This window comes from Acomys minous (genome assembly GCF_964271855.1).
Source record: "Acomys minous genome assembly, chromosome: 10".
Lineage (NCBI taxonomy): Eukaryota > Metazoa > Chordata > Mammalia > Rodentia > Muridae > Acomys > Acomys minous.
In genome coordinates this window covers 83644003-83666258 of record NC_140491.1, presented here as the reverse complement: position 1 = coordinate 83666258, position 22256 = coordinate 83644003, and the positions used below count along the sequence as shown (strand labels likewise).

General features: G+C 35.7%; 1 long non-coding RNA gene across 1 annotated transcript in view; it reads left to right on the top strand.

Moving 5' to 3' along the window:
* The first annotated feature begins 287 nt into the window (after window positions 1-287).
* The window catches only part of LOC311607248, a 25845-nt gene continuing 3876 nt past the window's right edge, over window positions 288-22256 (top strand). Inside the window, exon 1 of the long non-coding RNA XR_014782571.1 lies at window positions 288-400. This is a non-coding gene — a long non-coding RNA (uncharacterized lncRNA). The remainder of the gene's footprint in view (window positions 401-22256) is intronic.

Genomic DNA, 22256 nt, shown 5'->3' with positions numbered 1-22256 from the left:
GGGGGGGTCTAGAATAGGAAGAACAAGTGGGAAGGGGGAGAAGGAGCTGTGGAAAAGAACACGGTGAGGGAGAGCCAAGATTAAGGGCCATTTGAGGAGGTAGTATAGAAACCTAATACTTCCTAACTTTCCAAATACATATGAAGGCAATGTAGATGAAATCACCACTTAATGAGTGACACATAGCCCCAAATGACCATGGGCTATTGGCCAAAGCAGTCCCATGGGAAACTCCAAAGAACCCAGGCTGTTGCCGAGGCCATAGGATGTTCGCCACAAACTGACAGCAAGGCATGAATGAAGAAGATAATACCTACACAACTCATTGAACAGGAAGATGTTGACCTGACGTCTACATAGAGACACCACATCCACATTCTAGTGGTTTTGGTGAAGGAAGGTACCACATATGCTACCAAATGTAAATACCAAGCCAGCTGTAGACCTTTTAATGTACAATGGTATACTACCTCCTAGATATGCTAAGACAATGGTAGCAAAAAGCTTGTAGAAGTAAGCAATAATAACAGAATTAACTTTAAGGCCTGCTCTAAGAGATATAACCTATATCTGACCCTGGTTGTGTAGGCTTTGATCTTTTATTTATTTATTTTTTTATTTTTAAATTTTATTTTATTAATTTATTCTTATTACATCTCAGTGATTATCCCATCCCTTGTATCCTCCTATTCCTCCCTCCCTCCCATTTTCCCCTTACTCCCCTCCGCTATGACTGTGACTGAGGGGGACGTCCTCCCCCTGTATATGCTCATAGCTTGGTAGCCTGCTATCCTTCCTCTGAGTGCCACCAGGTCTCCCCATCCAGGGGACGTGGTCAAATATGAGGCACCTGAGTACGTGTGAAAGTCATACCCCACTCTCCACTCCACTGTGAAGAATGTCCTGTCCATTGGCTAGATCTGGGTAGGGGTTTAAAGTTTATGGCCTTTATTGTTCTTGGCTGGAGCCATAGTTTAAGCGGGATTCCTGGGCCCAAATCTGCCTATCATAATGTTCTTCCTGTAGGTTACTACTTTATTTGTGGTTATTCAGTGATTATACCTCACTCCAATCCCACCTGCTCTAGGTAGAAAAGAAAATAGGTTAATGGGAACAGGAGAAGTAGACCTTTTAAGAGTCAGTTCTTTGGATCCATTCCACTCTTGTAGTCAGGATTTCAGCAGATGCATTAAACAGCAAACTAGCAATTCAGCAAAGAGGACTGCACCTACAGTTGCCGGAACACAGAACAGCAGCTGGAACCTGGGGCAGCAGCCAGAAACTCAAAGCATTCATTGGAATAGTTGTCTCTAAGAGCACCTCAAAGTAGAGAGCTAAAGAATAAGAAGCATTGCCAAAACCAAAGAGCAAAAAATAAACAACCAAGCTTCTTGTTTTGGGCTAATACACACACACACACACACACACACACACACACACACACACACACATACAGACACATATAAACAAAAAGATTTGCTTTGGTAGTTATGTCTCTTCAGTGCAGTACAACAGTAATTAAGATGCTATCCTCACATTTAACCTGAACCAAAAGAGAATCCAGATAGCAAAACAGTTCTAAACAAAAATAACAATGCTGAAGTTATTACCATTCAAAAACTTAGGATATATTCTATCTATCTATCTATCTATCTATCTATCTATCTATCTATCTCTACCTATCTATTCATCTATCTATTTCTCTATAAAATTTGTATTAACTGTTGACATAACCATTCTATGGTGTGGTTAAAGTCAAGATGTTTATATACATATGAGAAAGAAAACAGCCAGAGGCATCCAAACTAGAGCCCGAAGCACAGAGACGATGCAGTATATTGAATCTGATTAGCAGACTGAACTTGACCATAAGAGAAACAGGAGCAGAGAGAGTAGGGCATGAAGGGTGAGAAAGAACAAAGGAAGACAGAGAGGGGCGAGGAAGGAAACTGAGAGATCATACAGAGTTAGGAACCAAAAAAGAGACACCAAAGCTGAGATAGCAGGGTTCTAAGGAGAGTAAGTAGACTGGAGGTGTTAGCTCCTAAGCTGGAGGGAGTTCAGGGTGGTGGAGGAGGTAGGGAGAGCTAGAATCTGCACATGAGAAATGTGTTCTTGTCCTACGGGGGGACCCTGGAAGCCAGCACATGCTTTTGTGTGCTAACAGATACCACAGACAGTCATGTGTCCTCTGCCAGTGATCAGGACAGTGGATCCTTTTTATCAGAAGTTCCTGAGGAATCCTGGCTTTTGTCTAACTGCAAAAATTTGAGAAATGGAGTATGATTTGGTCCTGACTATACCAGCACAAACACTGCCATGTAAGCAAATGGAACAAAATCAAAGACTCAAATGCAAGTACCCACAACTTCAGTCATTTGCTATTTTAAAAGATGGTGCTGAGAAAACTGCATGTCAACCTGAAGAAGAATCAAATTAGACGAGTGTTCATTACTTGCACAAAACTAACTCCAAGTGAATCAAAGACCTAACATGAAAGTTGAAACACTAGGATTGCTAAAGAAAGCAAAGGCAGTACACTACATGATGTTGGTATAGGAAAGAACTTTCTGAATATAACCAAGAATTAAGGACATCATTTGAAAAATGAGACTTCATAAAAACAAAAAAATTTCCGTATAGCTAGTGCAAAGCATTTTTTCAAAATTTTAGTTTGTTTTAAGAAAATTGTCATCTGTGAGAAAAATTGAGCATTTTTACCCACAACATTCTTAAATTGAAAATTTTACAATTAAGTCATCCAAAGGATGGTGAGGTAAGATTAATATTGCACTGCACAGATCCTGGAGAATAAATCACGTATACTATAGCAAACCTCGAGGCTGTCACTTCTATCCTCTAGTTAGGACAAGAATAAAGGTCCAGGCACCTAGAGTATCCCTATGAATATGGAGGTAGCTTCATGGAATACATGAGAAAACCATGCAATTTCTAATGGAACTATTATACCAAAATCTAAGTGCAACTTAGATGCAACTGTGCAACCAAATAGTCTGAAAAAAAAAATGGAAAGGACTTCTTACTTTCTTGCTCACTCTCAGTGAAGAGCGATATCCAGGGGGTGGAACTAAGAATATATTAGGCAGAAGCTGAAGGCATGGAGAACATTCTTGGCCCATGAAAGCAATTCACGAGACTGAGACTTCCTCAGGAAATTTTGCTACTTTTGTAAATTCTTTAACACCCAATATTACTTTGGTAAACAAAAATATTTATGACTTTCAAGCTATATTTTCCTACCCGAGAATTCTGTGAGGGTTTGAAGTAGATCTGTTGTCTCTTTAGGGGCATGGTTGGTCAGATTACAGGGACTTACAAAAGGATCAGCACTTAATTAAGAGCATCTCAACTTCATCCAAATGATGGCTTCTACATGTTATGTTGATTTAAAGTTGAAAGTTTTAAAATCATCAGAGAGAACAATTAGTTTAGCTTATGAGACAGACTTGATCGTTGAGAAAGCACAGAGCCAGTGTGGGGGAATTGACACTAAGGTATTGTTCCCCAAATCTGCTTTGTCTCTGCTCATACTGTCAGAGAATACCACATCCTTAATTGTGAGCAAAGTCTGAAGTAACTTGCCTTAGCAGAGGAAATATCTTGTGATAACGCTTCCATGAATACATTGTGATCTAACCTCCTCCTGTTTTTGCCAAAGAAGGGATTTGCAGTCATGTAAACTGCCTAAGGAAAAGGCTGCCTGGCAGACCTAGGAATGTCCTCTGACACCTGGGAAAAGGCTCAAGCTGACTGGAAATACACACTGTTTAGGGTCTGCTTTAGAAGTAGTTTACTATAGATAATATGATTGGTAATAGGTAAATATGAGTGTTTGGATTACAGATGGTACAAGAAAAAAACATTCAAAAGCTATTCTAAGCAGACCATGCATGGTACACAGATGTTTTCTTAGCACCTAAGCTATTTATAAAATTTAAATATAGAGATCCATACAGTGATAACTTAAATCTGAAAACTTGGAGGAAATAGTCATTATAAGTCATTATAATCAGTTTTAGAAATAGAGCAAGTCCATTTTTTGGGGGGGGAGGGAAAATAATTTTGGAAGCAAATGACAATCTATCCTTCTTTTTAAATTAATTAATTAATTAATTAATTAACTTTACATCCCAATAGTATCCACCTCCCTCCTCTTAAGGAGAGGAAATGAGGATGTGAACTCTGCTATGCTTGCAAATGGGAGCCTAACTTAGCCATCCTCTGAGAGGCTCCAAACAGCAGCTGATGACATGGATGCTGAGACTCACAGCCAAACATTAGGGCCATGGGTGGAGGGGGGAGGGCACACTTGTGGACTGGGATAGGGAAAGAGGACACAGAGGGGACAAGAACTCCACAAAAAGACCAACAGAGTCATATAACCTGGGCCCCGGAGGGCTTACAGAGACTGACACACCAATCAAGGATTACACATAGACTGGACTTAGGTCCCTTACACATCTGTAGCTAATGGGCAGCCTAATCTTCATGTGGGCCCCCTAGTTAGAGGAGCAGGGACTGTCTCTGACATGGACTCTGTTGCCTGCTTTTGGATCACCACCTCAATGCCTTCCCTGGCATCGATGAAAGAGGATGTAGTCAGTCCTGGTGCCACCTGATGTGCTGGGGTGGGTTGGTGGGGGGACTCCCCTTTAGTCTGGGATTGAAACAGAGGGAGGGAGGTTAGGACTGGGAGGAGAGGAGGGAGGTGGATTCATTCGGACATAAATAAATAAATAAATAAATAAATAAATAAATAAATAAATATTTCAAAGCAATTTAGAAAACTCTCCAGAAAATTGCATGAATTAAAGCATGATAAAATACATGTCTCCCTCCAAATGTGTTTATACTTATGAAAATATTGAGTGGTATAGATAGTAGATAAAACTGATTTATGATTTAAAAGACAATCATCAAAATAATTCTACTCGAGACAGAGAGTGTTATGTATAAGTCCTTCAAGCAACAAAAGACAACACAAAGCCTTGAATAGTAAAGGAGATATAATCAGACCTAAAGAAGCAAATTGAATAGTGATCAACATTCTGGAATCATTATTATTTATAACTTTGCAAGGAATTTCAGAAATCTTCAGTCTAGAACAGGGTACTGTTTTGTGAGATGACTAAGGAACCTACTGAGAGACCATGAAAGACATGCTCTCTGCATTTCCCATGGTCAGCCTCACCACCACTACCTTCCATTAAGTACCCATCATGTATCTATTACACATAAATTTGTATTCATTCTTTTAAAACTGATTTATGGTTCAACCTAGTATGTTTTTAGTATAATGAGGCCTGTATGCATTATATTTAAAGCAGGGACTGATACCTTTAATTCATTCTCCCATCTAAAAATGCTTTCTGTGAAGGTCAAAGGATGAAGAATTCTGGACCATATATGGACTAAAATTACATGAACTTATTTTCAGTTTAAAATTTGTGAGCTTGACTTAGATAATAATTACTATTGATATAACAAGGAAAATGTTTTTTTGCTGCATCAGGGACTTCCCAGAAAAAAAGATACATTAAACCTTCGGGTACTAAATAATCCAATGTTATCCTTTCTTGCGTGCATACAGTTGTACAGCACAATGGCTGTTCTATTTACATCACAGAAGACAGTGCCATTTAAGGCATAAGTACAACTCTATGTAATTCAACTTATTTTAAACGTCTTGTTAGAAGAACAGTAATCAAATTTGTCTCCAGGATATCTTGTAGACGGATTCAAAAACTCTATATGCAGAGTGAAGATTATACTACAAATACAGTTCCGATTTCATTATTTGATGAATGATATGTCATACACTGTCATACGATTCTGTAATAAAAGATGATATTGTAATGCCTCTGCCCAGAAGGACAAAATTAATCCTGCCAAGAGGACATGAACTTAAATACTAAAGTCAAGTAAGTGGCCTCCAGGATCATTCCTTGAGTTCTCAGAATAGAATAAAATGCATGTGGGCATTCAAATGAGGTCTTCCAACTATTTTAAGCTTTGAAAGTGTGCACTGTCTGTGATATATTATTCATGTCAAATTTTACTTTAGCATATCTAAGTATACAAAGATGAATAAAAAACCATTTAAATAGTTATTGCTATGAAATTCAGCAAAATTCCCCATTCTTAATTACATACCTCTAAGTACTTACAGGAAAATAAAAGTGATGAGACGCATACCTTGGCTCAAACTAATTTCAAATAATGTACTTTCTCCTTGACCTCTCCAATTTCATCTCAAGATTTCTTAAATATTATTACAAAAGGACGTAATATTTAAACACTTCCGGGCATTCTAAACCAGCTTAAACTACTTTAGCCATTCAAACCATTTGTAAGTAGCAACTAAACAGATGAGCTACTAAATAATCGTGCATTGCTGCAAAATTCTTAATCCGCAATTCTTGTTTCCCACTGAAGAGTCAAGGTCCTCAATAATAAGTGAAACAGTAGTAGGGTAAGTGTAGAGAATGTCATATGTGTGCTTCGTGCATCTGTGTCTCTATGTCTGTCTGTGTGCCTGCTTGCCTGTTTGCCTGCCTGCCTGCCTGCCTGCCTGTCTGTCTGTCTGTCTCTGTCTTTGACATAAAAGTTTTGTGTTGTTTAATTTATGTTTTCCTTTTTAGATTTTATTTTTTAAATAATTTATTCAGATTATATGCCAATTGTTATCCTCTCACTTGTATCTTTCAGGTTCCCGCTTCCCTCCCCTCCCCCTTTCATCCTATTCCTCTCTCCTACACCTCCTCCCCCACCATATGACCATAGCCTATCAGGTCTCATCCTGGTAGCCTTCTTACCCTTCTTCTGTGTGCCTACCTGGTGTCCCTACCAAGAAGTGGTTAAGTACAGGGTACCAGAGTTTATGTCATAGAAAGTGTTTTGTATTAATTTGTTTTTGCTTGTATTTTTGATTTTTATTTATTTTATTTTATTTTATTTTATTTTATTTTTTGAGACATGATTTCTCTGTGTAGTCCTGGGTGTTGGGGTTTCACTCTGTAGATCAGGCTGGCCTTCAACTCAGAGATTTGCCAACTTCTACCTCCCAAATGCTGGGACTAAACCCATGCACCACCATAGCCAGGCTAGATGTAAAGTACTGAAAGGTCATGATCAGTAACTCCTAATTGGAGTTATAAAGTTCCTTTAATAGATTTTTCAATATTCATTCCAAAATACATATTTTCCACAGGAAGTCATGGATTTTGTTTTCATAACCCATGGAAAAAAAAGATAGGGTTCTGAAATTTACAAGATAAAACAATTTTTCTATTTCATATGGGAGGTAATTTTTCAATATTATTACTTATGAAAATGATATGCAAGCGTTGGGGTACCTAATTTGAGGGGAGTTAATTGTCTTATTTCGAAGAGCATCATTTTCCATCTGACACTTCTGTGTGCTCACTGAGTCTCAATGTTGTGGTCAGTAATGCTTTTCTAATTCATACGAAAACACTGAGTTTCCCTTCTTAAACATAGATTACAGGAATTGTGGACTTTATATCTAGAACATGGAGTATGAACATGAATGCTTTGAAAATCCTGAAAACATACAGCGTAAAATGAAGCAACAGTCATAATCTGATGGAGGAACTGTTGGAGTGGGAAATTTGAAACAAGGAATCATGACTGACTGAAGGAAGGCACTTAGAAATGAAATATTTTGCATTGGCATCATAACAGTGATGCCATTAATAACAGACAATTGGGATAGAGTTCATAATGACTTAATCTCTAGTTCATTAACTTTTATGAATTTAATAAGAACATATTAAAATGAAAAGATGTTACATTGAAATTACCAACTTCTTATATGCTTATTTTTGATGAGTTTTAAAATGTATTCTGGTGTGAGCTTCCACCATCTAAGTGAACTGTGAAACAAATTGCTTTATTTACTATTATCCTACATTTTTAGTATGCATCTTCTAGTTATTTGAAGAAGCCAATATGCAATATAACCAAACAAAGCATTACAGAATTTCTAGATTATTTTCTCTGAATTAGTTGGAAAGCCAGCCATTGTTTAATGGACCTTGGTGATGTGGTTACTATTGGTTACAACAATAAGTTAGAAATAAATAATTATGTTTTTCTTCCTCATTTGATAGTGGATGGCATTTGCTACAGTTAAAGGCATAGGGCCTAACATTTACTTTTGAATGATTCTATAGTACCCTGTATTGATAAAGCTACCCAGCAATGCTGAGATGCTTTTTCATAGACACCAGTGGAAGGTACAGTGAAGAACAGCTGTATTAAGAAGTGGGAATGTGGGCACCCTATTTCATTTCCTGCCCTTTTCTCATAAATACCCATTTTAATTATTATTTGCATATTTGTACACAGAAGTGATAGATGTTGTTGTGTCTGTGCAAGGCATGGATCCCTATGTTTCTCTTCATCTTATAGACTTAATCTTTCCACTCTTCAAAACCTAAAACTTGAACTTGCTTCAACAGATTGATAACGAAGTCTTTACAATTTGTGTTTCCAAAAGCTTGTGTTATAGACTTGGCATAAAACTTTCAAAACACATATTTTTTTCAATGATTTTTTTTACTGTGCATGGATGTTTTGTCTGAATGTAGTTCTGTGTACCATGTGTGTACCTTGTGCCTCAGAGATCAGAAGAGAGGGTCAGCCTCTGGAACTGCTGTTATGGGCAGTTAGGTGTAAACATCTTGTGGGTCATGGGAAATGAATTCAATTCCACGATAAAATTAGAATGTGTCCTTAACTATTTGTCAGTCTTATGAACCACAGTCCATGAGTTCTATTTTACTTGGAAATATAGCATTGGTTTATTCAGGATAAAACTTTTAAATGGTGATGCATAAAACTCAATATGACAAGAAAAATGATGCATTTATTACAAGTTAATTTATCCACTAGTGTAGTCTTTATTTCTCCTCAAAATTGTCCTACTAAAATCAGAACATTAATTAAATAATTTGTTTTCAGAATGCAGTGTGAGGAAGGCTCACCGGCTCTTAACTGCTGAGACTTTCTCTCGCCACACTTCCCGAGGACTTGTGTTGCACATTTGTTGCTTTGTTAATTCTATATTTTTTATAGTTTTATTTTGAAAAAGCATTGGTTCTTGTGCAATTTCTGTGATGAACATGTCTAATATTATATTCATTTTTAAATAAAATGAGATGAGAGCATATTATAACAGTCTTGATTTATGATTTCTTTTTATTTACTTTTACAGTGTCCTGTTCCATAGTGTTTACAATAGGTATCTTTAGTTTATAGAATATATGGCCAAAAATATTTATTTCAAAATGGCTACAAGAGTTTATGTCCATATCTTTTATCTACTTTATTATGAATGTATTTTCATTGTGTTATAAAAGGACATCCATGTGTTTACTGTGTGTATATATAATAGCAGTGTATTAATTCACTAGCTGACTAATGAGATAAGGTTTTGTTTCTTTGTGTCTTTTCAGGTCATGGGTATGACACCAGACGTTGTCTTTTGCAAAATAGGTATTCTGATGCTGAGAGAAAACTCAATTCTTATTTGTATATTTGTTTTTTTCAATTTGCTTTTCTCTAACATAATTATTCGCAATGTGAAGAAATGTGCTTTATACAACATATTAATCATTTCCTGTTAATTCCATTACTTTATTATTCTTTTCAGGGGGTAGGAATGAGAGAATATTTAAAACTAAAAGACTATTATGACAGCGATGGACAAAAATATTCTAACACTGTAGTTTCTCTTAGTAAGAGAGGGAAAGGAGAGTAACATTACAGTAGAAGAAGTCTACACAGTAGGAGATGGTTTTCAGTGAGATTGTTTCCAGCCTTCTCTGCTTTGTATCTCATTTATAGATATTTCTTTCCACCATTAAAAACATTTTCCTATAATCTACACAGAACAGATATTCTTAAAAATGAATCAACATTGGGTATTTTTGTCTAAGAAATGCTCTTTAATTTTTTTATAGACATAAGTTTGTATTATACATTAGCTAGTTCAATACTTATGCTTGCTTCCTCTCACTTTATTTTTTTCTTTTTTTCTCCTTTATTAATTTATTCTTGTTACATCTCAATGGTTATCCCATCCCTTGTATCCTCCCATTCTTCCCTCCCTCCCATTTTCCCCTTATTCCCCTCCCCTATGACTGTTCCTGAGGGGGATTACCTCCCCCTGTATATGCTCATAGGGTTTCAAGTCTCTTCTTGGTAACCTGCTGTCCTTCCTCTGATTGCCACCAGGTCTCCCCCTCCAGGGGACATGGTCAAAGGTGAGGCACCAGAGTATGTGAGAAAGTAATATCCCACTCTCCACTCTACTGTGGAGAGTGTTCTGTCCATTGGCTAGATCTGGGTAGGGGCTTAAGGTTTACCGCCTGTATTGTCCTTGGCTGGTGCCTTAGTTTGAGCGGGACCCCTGAGCCCAAATCTGCCTATCATAATGTTCTACTTGTAGGCTTCTAGGACCCTCTGGATCCTTCTACTTTGCCATTCTCCCATGATTCTCTCATCTAGAGTCCCACTAGAATGTCCTCCCCTCTGTCTCAGTTTCCTGGTAAGTGAAGGCTTTCGTGGAACATGCCCCTTGGAAATGCTCTTTAATTTTTACAGTTGAAGAATTATGTGATTTCTGCATTCCAATGTATATATTTATTTTCTCACAACATTGTGAAGTTGTCCTGTTTTCTTTTGGCTTGTACTATTTAAGGGAAAAATCGGCTGGATAGTTTATGTTTCTTTTTCTGTAAATATTTCCTGGATGCTTGAAACACTTCTGTAGTTTTTTGCCCTTTCCCTGTCTTCTTGTTTGTGAGATGTAGTCTGGCATTGTATCTCAAGATGGTCTAAAAGTTCTATGTAGCATAGGTTATTCTCAAACTAATGATCTTCCAAGAGCGAGTATATAGTCATGCTGGGACATTCCCAGGATTATTTTAAATTGACTCTCAAGCATCTGACTGTGATGCTTCAATGCTCAGTCACATTTCCTCATGTTAATTTTTTAACCAAATTTTTTTTATCAAATTTATCAACTTCATGCTTGTAAAGAAAACATTTTAGTGAATGAGAGATCTTTAAAGCCATCCAGTGTTTTGGTGAGTGGATTTACAATTCATATTCAAATAATAAAACTACTGAATATAATTTCTTGAAATAAATTTACCAATTCTTCCAGATTCTTCAATTACAGTCCTTCTTATGTTGGCTTGTTATTCCACATGTTGCAGGGTCACTCCCACATGATCAGTCCTTGGTCTTTTCCTTTGTATTTTTAATAATATTACATATAACTCCAGTGTCTTCAAGTCCCCAACTTTCATCATCTGGGGCATCTGCACTCACGTAATCCAAGTGAATTCAATCAGTCTGTTTTGGTTTTATCTCTTTTTTACAGAAACAGCTTTTACTTCATTTTAAGTGAGGCTTTGCTTTTTGTCCTACTACTTTTCCTTAAAAACTTGTGCATATTTGTGGTGCTGTTTTAGCTCTTACATTAGGTCTCTCTTTCTATTTAAATCTTGTATTATGGAAAGTTTTGCATATTTATTGGTTTCTCACAACAGTTGGGACACTTTTCTGCATTTTTATTTTTCAATCATAAAAAATATTTTAACAGAAGAAATTGTTATTAACAACACATAACACATCAAACCCATTAAAAGAAAGTTCACATTCTGAGACTTATGAAAAGTTGCTGTTGAAATATTGCCCTGCCTTGTGTGATCTTTGAGAATTGTGTACCTTCTGGCTCCTCCTCATTATTTTGTCCAACTTGTAGTTTTTCATAACGCATGTGTCCTAGCTATATATATATATATATATATATATATATATATATATATATATATATATATAATTTGTGTGTGTGTGTCCTAGCAATATATATATGTGTGTCCTAGCAATGTGTATATATATATATATATATATATATATATATATATATATATATATATATATATATAAAGTTTCTATACAGATTTCTTTCTTTCTTTTTGATTTTTTTCCTGTAACTATTGACCCATTAGAAATCATCAAGCTCTCGTTTCCATGTATCTGTTGAGCCAGGCTGCTGGGTTAGACTTATTCTCTATCATTGCAGAATGTATTTTATATAGGAACTGGATGTCAATTAGGAAAAGGAGGGTTGGTAGTGTTACTCAGCTTTCCCCTTCTCTTAAGAACCATAGTTGATGGAGAAAAAAACCACACAGGTAAACAACAGAGGGGTTGCTCTAAAAAAATAAATTCTTTTGAAACTTACAGGAAGACTGAGAAAGAAAGGGAAATACCTAAGAGTAAACAAGTAGGGTCAGATAAACATTCCCTTATAGCTCTGTACCCAAAATGTGTGTGTGTGTGTGTGTGTGTGTGTGTGTGTGTGTGTGTGTGTGTGTGTATTAGATACAGATACTGTACCTTAAATCTCAGATAGAATGAGAATCAGGGAGAAATTGCAGTATACAGTAACCTCTTTATGATTCTGAGCTCTTCAAAAAAAAAAAAACAACCATGGAACAAGCTATCCTTTATTTGTCTTGGAATATGTAATGTGTAATAGCTATTATGCTCCCTTGAGGGCACATGCATTGTGTGCCATGACACACAAATACTTATTAAAGGCTTACAAGCCTCTATAGGATAGAAAGAATAGAAAAGAAGCCTGAAGCCTAAAGCATGACTAAGGATCGATTGATAGAAGAGGCTACAAGAACTCTGATATTGAATAGAGAGGATGTTAAGATGACCAGTACCTATAGGAAGACTACATGCTTTGTAGAAGAGGATAGAAGAACCCTGATTTTAGTAGGAATAAGGGGGTCATAAATTACCAAGACCTCCTCAAGTTTCATGAAAATTAGAGGTTGGAATGGCCACAATGTAATCACCAAAGAGAGGGTCTGTTTGGCCATGTTTTCAACAATGTAGCTTTTTCTACGACCTCCTGTTTCCACATCAGAATTTACAAAATATAAATAACAATAAATGGGAGGGAATTTCTGCAAACTGAATATTTATTCTAAAGAGACTACATTTTATTAATGATTACTAAGAATAAGTGAATTTGGATGAGAAATCACTTCATTAGACTGCACACACCACAATGCTATGAACTAAATTATCTTCTCTAGACAGATTTTGGCCTCAAGAGTAAGGATAAATTAAGTTTTATAAAATATTTTCCATATCAGTATGGCTCTATGCAAATCATGACCTTTTACATGCAGAATCAAGATATTCTTAAATAAGTTAATTCTATTCAATTTTTCCCTAAGAAACCTATGTTCAAAATTCTCTTCCACTCCCATATTGTGCTCAGAAATGCATTATTACTCTCTCCAAGGTAAATAGCAGGAGACCAATCAATTCCCAGTAATCTAGATTATTCAATCATAAAATGGGGCATCTGAGAATCTGACTGTGATAAGCAATTATCATATGGATTTTTGCACAGCCAGGACTCCTCCAACTTACAAATAGATTGACTACTAAAAGTTTGTTTGTTAAGAACTTTTTGAGCTCAATACTTATTTTCTCTAGGAGTAATAGTGGATATGGTAGATCCTTTATTAAGTCAAATTAAGAAAGTCTATTAAACCTATAAGTATTTCATTTAAAGCTTAATAAATATTAAATGAAAATCAAACATTAATTATCACAGGCTCTTAGGGCACAAAGATTCTCAGCTTTGCATTGATTTGCATGATTTATCTAGATTATTAATCTACACAATATCAAAATATCTAATCGGTGCCTAACAGAAGTACAGGCTATCACATAAGATCCAAAGAGCTTGAGTCTTACTTTGAAGGATCCTGTGGTGACTTGGAGTGAAAATGTTACCCTACAAGGTAAGCATTGCTAATACAGGTGATAAAGAATGCTTTGGCAATTAATGAAAAGTACTTAATGAGGAGATGCAGCCTATGTTTGAAGAAAAATTTCTCAGAAAAGACCTGAGATATGAAGTAATTTAATTCCTTCTGTGAGAAAAGTAAGAGATACTTGGTAGGAAGAATAAAAGCCCCAAAGACTTAAGAAACTCAAATGACATCCAAGAGTTAGCAGTCCTAGGCTGTTGATAACATATGAGTAATAGAGAGAGTGTGTGATATGAAATTATGCATACTACATACCTTTTAAATAGAGTGGTGGATATTATATAAACACAGTACATATGCATCAATGTCTCAAAAAAAAAAAACTCTTTAAATTAAGCAAATGTAACTGGACTGAAAATCATTCCAGTTGAGTAGCTAAAGTTGTTCCCAGCAGAAAACAAAGGAATCAATGGAAAATTATTTTCACTTATTTTTTGATTCTTCTACTGTTTAAAAAAGCCTAGTGCCTCAGCCATAATTGCAATAGCAGAAAGAATCCATGCCAGGCACTATATCATGTTGGGTGACCATCATTGTAGTGACTTCCATGTTTTAAGTAATACAACATCTCTGTCATAAATTGTAATTCTTCATATTCACAAATTTTAAGTTGGCCATGTGATATACTTTGGCCAATTATTGTAACGAGTAAAACAAAAGCAAAATGCTAACATGGCTTTGTGCAATGAGAGTTGCTATTTCTTTTTTACTGAAAACTCTTGTTAGCTAGCCTGCTATATCAAACAAGAGTTGATACCAACCAGCATCCATTCCCACTTATTGCCTACGTGTGTTTCTACCTTAAGTATGAAACCTCACTCTAGGTATTTGGTAAATCAACAGTTCAAATAAACTCAAGGTAGATCATTGTACCACACTGATATACATGAGTCTGTGCATACAAAAATGCCTCTGGTTTAAAGCCAGCATCTTCTTCTCTTTTTTTTTCTGTGACAGGGTTTCTCTGTGTAGCCTTGGCTGTCCTAGACTCACTTTGTAGACCAGGCTGGCCTCGAACTCACAGTGACCCGCTTGCCTCTGCCTCCTGAGTGCTGAGATTAAAGGCATGTGGCACCATGCCCGGCTCAAAGCCAGCATCTTCTACATGATATTATGTAAGTATTTAATGCCATACATAGTTTATTCTTGGGAATAATTGTAGACCTTATTATCCAAGAAGAATATTTCTGCCACTTTCTAATCTTCTGTTTACAAATGGGAATGAAAAAGTACAAATCAATGTACATACCACTAATAAAACTTCTCTTCCCTAAGACACCAAGAAACTTCTGAAACTGCTAAGTGCATATGTATTAATAAGCCACTATACTTACTCATCTATCTATTCATACATTTATTAACCTAAGTTTTTGTTCTGGAGAAATACAAGTCAAATGTTGTGTTGGTTGTTTTGAACAAAAAGATAAACAAGATATAGCATCTTTTCCTCAAATCCTTCCTTCTATCAAGGAAAAAAAAGAGACAGATATAAAGAGACTTATGCTATAGAGTCAAAATAATATGCAAAACAGAGATCCCGTGGGGGCAGAAAGTCTAGGCTTGTAAGCTTTGGCATAGTCTAATTAATTTGTCATCCAATGATTATCCTACAAGGAACAAAGTTTTGTTTTTATAGTACTTTGTCTTTTAATCTTAATTATGTAAAGACAAAAATCAATATTATTTACTGAATCTTATTGTCCTTAATGCTGGAGTATTCAAAGATATTTCAAGATTTATTTTAAAGGACCATGCTGAAATTTAGTCTATTGTAATGCGTTAAGGTTATTACAGTGAGAGAGGTAACCCAAACAGAAAATCAAATAGCCCATATACTCTATTTGTTACTCGAAGCACTGAATATTTATGTTTGAGTATATAACCAATAGGAAACAAAGAAACCAAGAAAGTGGAATCTGGCTAAGTGGTGTTGTGGGGAGAGAACTAAAATACAGAATGGCAGAGCATAGGTGCCCTCCTTCCGGTAAAGGAGAAAATGGAAAATATGCAGAGGCTAGAGCTTAAATGGGAGAGCAAGGGCAATATAGAGGAAGATGGACTGAGTAGGAATAAGCACTAAGAATGTTTTAAAAAGACACGTGTAATCATTATTTTATGTTTACCCAAAATTTCATATATGTGTGTTTATACATATATCATCTCCCTGTTTAAATACAATTATGCCACTTTAGCTGACATGCTTCCCCATAGAGACAAAGACATCTTAATAAAAACCCCAATACCAGACATGAGAAATCTCTTCTTAAGTTGTTGGTCAGGAGAGACCAAGAGACCTTCACAAACAATATACAGTCTGTCGGCTTTGTCTTTGGTTGCCTCCCAGAATTTGAAGATAAGTTCTTATTTCTGAAGATACCACACTCTTCGGACACAAGAGGGATGCCTTCTCTGTGAAGAATAGCTTTCATGGTATCTGAAGGTGTTATTCAAGCAATCAAAAGAAAGAGCAATTGGTAACTACTGAGGCAGAAAGCAGGAAATCCATAGCAATGACTGGACTGGCAAGATATCCACAGTAGAGCATAGTGTCATTTTTATTTTAAACTTGATTCAGACCTTCCTATTAAATTCTGGCTGTTTGAGCATTGTAAATATGTTTTGCTTTTGTCAAATAAATCTTTTATTTTATCATTATTATAGATCAATAGAAAAACTACAGATAGTGTTTGCATCTGTTACAAATGGTTTTTCCTAGTAATAGTTGGCATTAGTGTAGAAAGTGTGCTACAATTAATGAACCAATAGTAATATTTTGATACCCATGGACTGCTACACTTATTATTTTCACTGAAAAACAAAATAGCAACTTTCCCATTGCAATCTTCCATTTGTAATACTGTATTATCATTTCTCCTGTGTGATTATGTCTCTTCCTGAGTTCTCTACTTTGGGACATATTCTCAGACTCTCTTGTGGCACAAAAAAGCTGACAAGCCAACTTGATATCTAGATTCCTTAACTAACAGTACTTTTCCCTGGTGACACTACTTTGAGCATGTTGACAAAAATCCCTCAATAAAATAAATGTAAACAACTATTTACATTTTATATACAATGAATCTAAATGTTCCAAATACCTGACCAGTGACAAAATGTATCTCTGGGAGCTCTCTTATGCATAGAGAACTCTAGGAGTATAACATGTCTGCATGTGCATTAATTTCCTACATAAAAGGAAGGCTTTTAAAGGCTACTAATGTGATAGCAATTTCTCAAAATAATCTCGTTAAATTAATCAATAAGCAAAAAAGTGTACTTTGGTGTGGCTTCTTTTAATCTTCTGCGTAAACATGGAGTGGTGTGTTGAGAGCGTCAACTTCTCAGCATTTATACACAGAGATAGTGTATAAATTCTTCTTCTTCTTCTTCTTCTTCTTCTTCTTCTTCTTCTTCTTCTTCTTCTTCTTCTTTCTTGTTCTTCTTGCTCATGTCCACTTACTCCTTCTTCTTGTTTTTCTTGTTGTTGTTGCTACCAAAGCATAATATGAAAATAGGAAGTATCAATTGACATGCCAAAGTGGGTAAGGTACATCTCAGAAGGCTCAATCCCTAGATGAAGAACTATATAAAATTAATGGCTTCTGAGAGGAAGAATCAATCATCTCCAGAACCGAGTATGACAGGCTATCTAATACTAAGTGTCCAGCCCTAAGCAGATATAGATAGAAGCAAAACTAAATGGACTCAGCAGATTAAATTTATAACATATGTGTTTGTAGCAATAATAATTAAATAATAAGGGAACATAAATTTGAGATGGAGTTGGGGAGGACAAGGAAGGAGTTAGAGGAAAGAGAAGAAAGCAGATATCATTAATACAATATTCATATATAAAATTCTCCAAAAAATCAATTAACAAAACCAACCAAGGAATTCTCTATTTGAGTTAATTATCACCACTAAGCATTTACCCAGTCGTTATTTGAAATGTACATGCTACCAGGCTCACTCATCCAGATGTTAAGTGGCAGAGACAGGCCATCAGACATGGTGCTCAGGGGTAATCCTTCTCTGTGGCTTTTAGAAAACATAGACAATTTCCTGACATGTACCCCACTATTGGAAAGATGAGTAGGAACTGCACTCTGAAATTTGAGCAATGTACACCAAATAAGAATGAAACAGGTGGAATTTTCTTAATTATTTACATAAAACATGGTATTTAGCAACTCAAACGATACAATTTCTTAGAAAAACAAAACAAAACAAAACCCTTTCTAAGCATTATGGAACTTGTATCTGATGTTTTCTGTTGCTGCTATGAAACTCCCTGACCAAGACAACCTGTAAAAGGAAGGGTTTATTTGAACTTACACGTTCACTTCCATCATAGTTAGGGTAGCAGAAAGGCATGGCATCTCTCGAAGAAGAGCTGAGAGTTAGCATCTCCAATCTCAAGCAGAAAACATGGAGCACAAACTCACAGTGGCACAAGTATTTAAGGCCTCCAAGCCCACCTCCAGTGATACACTTCCTCCAACAAGGCCACAACCCCTCCGCTTCCCCAAAACAGAGCCAGCATCTGGGGGGGAGGGGGCAATCATTCAAATTTCTGAGATGTATGAGGGCCCTCTCATTCAAACTCTCGCACAGTCGTTACCAGAAAAATTAGAATTTATTAATGTGGGAGTGTTTGGGGAGTGGTTAAGGGAGTAAAAAGGTGTGCAACCATATAGAACCTGAGAGTTCTGTTATGACATGTGTCAGTGATAGTTCTGGGGAAAAATATATTGTCTTGAATGTATGTAGTGTATATATGTAATGTATGTAATGAATGTAGCCTTTTGGGGGGACAATACTCTCAATGTCAGTGATGATCATTTACAAATTTACAAGCCACTTACGACAGCAACTGTAATAGAGTAAAACTAGACACATTTCTCTCTTTCTTTCCCTCTCATCGAGAGGCAGAGGGTAATTAAGTTGCAGTTACACTAAAATTTGCACATGGAAAATTATCTTGGGTCCTGAAGTGTCTCATCTGCTTTGCAATTTTCTATGAAATGCTTTCAATATTTTTGAATTTATATTAAACCACAGGGGTCCAAAAGATTTCAGGAATGTTTGCATATGTATCAGATGTAAACAATCAATTAATTTAATAAAGGAAAATCACTATTTAGATGTTGGTTATTGCAAACTCAATTGCTATTTCTTAAGTAGAGCTAACAGGTTTATTATTATTTTTTATTTCACTCTGAGGTTACTCGTTCTTTGCACATATCTGAGCTTATTCTTCTGATCCCATGTAAACACATTGCAATCATGAGCCTGACTTGAGTGTATCAGCTTAATAACTTGCTTTTCTTAGTCCATGTTATGGGTCGGTGGTAAATCAAAATCTCATTCATTCACATGACTTCCACTCTATTTATTTAGGTTTCATAGTATTGAATATTTTTGTGTAAATTAAGAGAACTGTAGGGAGCTAGTCAGGGCGGTTTAATTTTAGAACAAAACTATGTTGTCACTGCATCTGTCTCTAACGTCAGTTTGCCAAGGGAAGGAGAGTATACTCTGAAAATCCTAGGGGGTGAATTCAGAGATTGTGTTTTACTTAAAACATTTACATTGTTTGTTTCTAATGGCAAACTGCAAACTCTGAAAATTATGAGTTATAAAATATAGACTTTTCATTTCATGCCTTTAACTATATAAACACATATTATTTAATTTTCCCTGTTTTGAAACAAAGTATTTTTCTACCTAATTTATTTTTCCCCACTGAAATCTTTGTCAGTTCTAAAAACTTAAAAGAACCAAGATGAATTAAATCTCTAAAGTTTTGAGTTTTTGCACGGTAATGCTTATTTATATATTCCATAGGGGGCCAGATTTGCCAGTTGTCTTAGCCTATATATCTCATGCGCCATTGGGAGACTAAAGCAATAGAAAGGCCCATTCTCTGAGAAATGTTCTGGAAAGCATTTTGTACACTCTCTGTTGTGTCAGATGGGATCAGCACTGGTGAGTCTGAATGCATCAGTCCATAGGAGAGACCAATACAGCCAAAAGCTCTACTATGTCCAGTGTGTTGAACTTAGGACTAATATAATAATTTTAGAATAAAACTAAATATATATATCACACATTTGTACAGAATAAACATTTACATATGTTCTTTAATCTCTATTTAAAATGATGGATGATCAAGTAGTATGATCAGGAGAAAGACTTTTCAAGGATTCTTAATACTGCTCACATGCTTTAATCTAGTTTCAATGGCATAAATTTTGAAAAGTTATTTTAGTTGCAAATGCTATAGACAGAGAAAAGACCAGTGACAAAGTTTATCTGGGAATATTGTAAAATTTCCTCTACTTTGTAATCACTTGGATTATTTGTTGAACAATTTAATTTTGTAAATTTAGAGAAAATTGTCCATTTATTGAAGAACTTTAAATTTCTGTGATTCCCTTTTAAAAACAGAATGAAAATATCTTCCAAGGTTCCAGGAGTATAAAAGAAACTTCACGATTCCCAATATTTATTAAGCATCCAGGGATCCATGAATGCTACTTACATGTACTTAAAGTGTTCTTACTCCACAACTGTTATTGGGGAGGGAGAGGTGAGGTAAATGTTGTTCAGTGTAAGAAAGCTATTTGAATAATAATCAGTAAGAGGTAAGAAGCTTCATCACTTTGCAAGGTGTTCAATGCAGTTACACAACTTTTTGCATTCTGTTCCTATTTCTGAGAGATAGCAATTAAAAGCTGTGGTTCTTTTCACTGGAGCACTGATGTTAAAAATTAAGGTATAGACACTTTTTTAAAAATCCAAAAAGGTTTCTAGGACCCTCTATTGCACTAATCAAGGATAATAAAAGTAGTAAACATTGAACCCCTACTCTGATCTAGCCAATGGACAGGACATTCTCCACAGTTATGTGGAGAGTGAGAACTGACTCTGATATGAGCTCTGGTGCCCCATATTTGACCACCTCCCTTTGGTGAAGAGGCCTGATGGCACTCAAAAAAAGAATAAGCAGGCTACCAAGATGAGACTTGATATAGTGGGGGAGGAGGTCGCCCTCAGTTTAAGACCTAGGGGAACTGAATAGGGTGAAAGCGGGAGGGTGGGAGGAACGGGAAGACACAAGTGATGGGATAACAATTTAGTTGGTATCTGAATAAAATATTTAAATAAAAATCCAAAAAGGTGGACCCACATGCAATAAACAGCATAGAACTAAAAATATTGGTTTTAAATTATATACCAACTGAACTAAGACGATAAATAATCTGGCATCCTTAGAGGCACCAACCGCAGTCATTATGGGCAATGCACTGACTAGTACAGAAGCTATAATGCTGTAGTTGATGATACAGCATTGTGTACCTGCCCTTCACTCCTGGAAGGACCTTAGTTCAGGACACATCCTTTTTGTGTACTACAGAACCTTCAATAGTACTTAGAGTAAGAGATAAAATCTCATGGGATCGCTAAATAAACATGAATGAGTAAGTGACTACCTTGAACCACTTTTTTTTTTTGTCTTTTCAGTGAAACTGCATCTTTTGTCCTTACATTAAATTACATAAATAATTAAAAAGAATCTGCTTGCTGTGCTTACACACTTGTAGGTACGCATAGACACCCACTGTGACTACAACTTTTTCAAACACTTTCAAGTGTAGCAATTTTATATCTTGATTATTGGTTCTTATTTAATATTTGAGCATCATCAGCTAACATCAATAACTTATAATCATCTTTTAAAAGCAGAATTAGTAATTATAAATAAAATATTTTAAATAAAAGACCTTTGAGATCAACTGCTCAAAGGTATTGAATGGGAAAGATTTCTAAATTAAAATGTGACGCTGACTTCAACTCCGCTGGTCTTCATGCTGTAAACATCAGTTTTCTCAACTGAAAGGCCAGATTAATGGAATGTTGACAAAAGAAGATTGTTTATCATAGTAGTAAAACTAGATCTAACTTTTTGAGTAACTACCTAAATATACATCTCCATTCTACTTCCTATATGCACAGCACACACATTTTTCTTGAATAGGTATATTTAATATATATCTTAACTGGAATAAGAAAATAAATATGTAAAATAAACTCCACCAGATCTGAAGTCCTTATCATTGTATGGGATCACATGCCATCTGATAAATCTCACCTAGGAGCTTTACTTAAGAACTTAAAATATACAATGCATCTTACTTGTAGCTTTGTTCACTTTGTTTTGTTTTTTATTTTACTTTTGGCAAAGCTTTAAGTAATTAATATTGTATATAGTGGCTTGAGTGAGCTCACTTCCCATAAGCTCCTATATTCAAATAGTTAGTCCCTTTTTAGTGG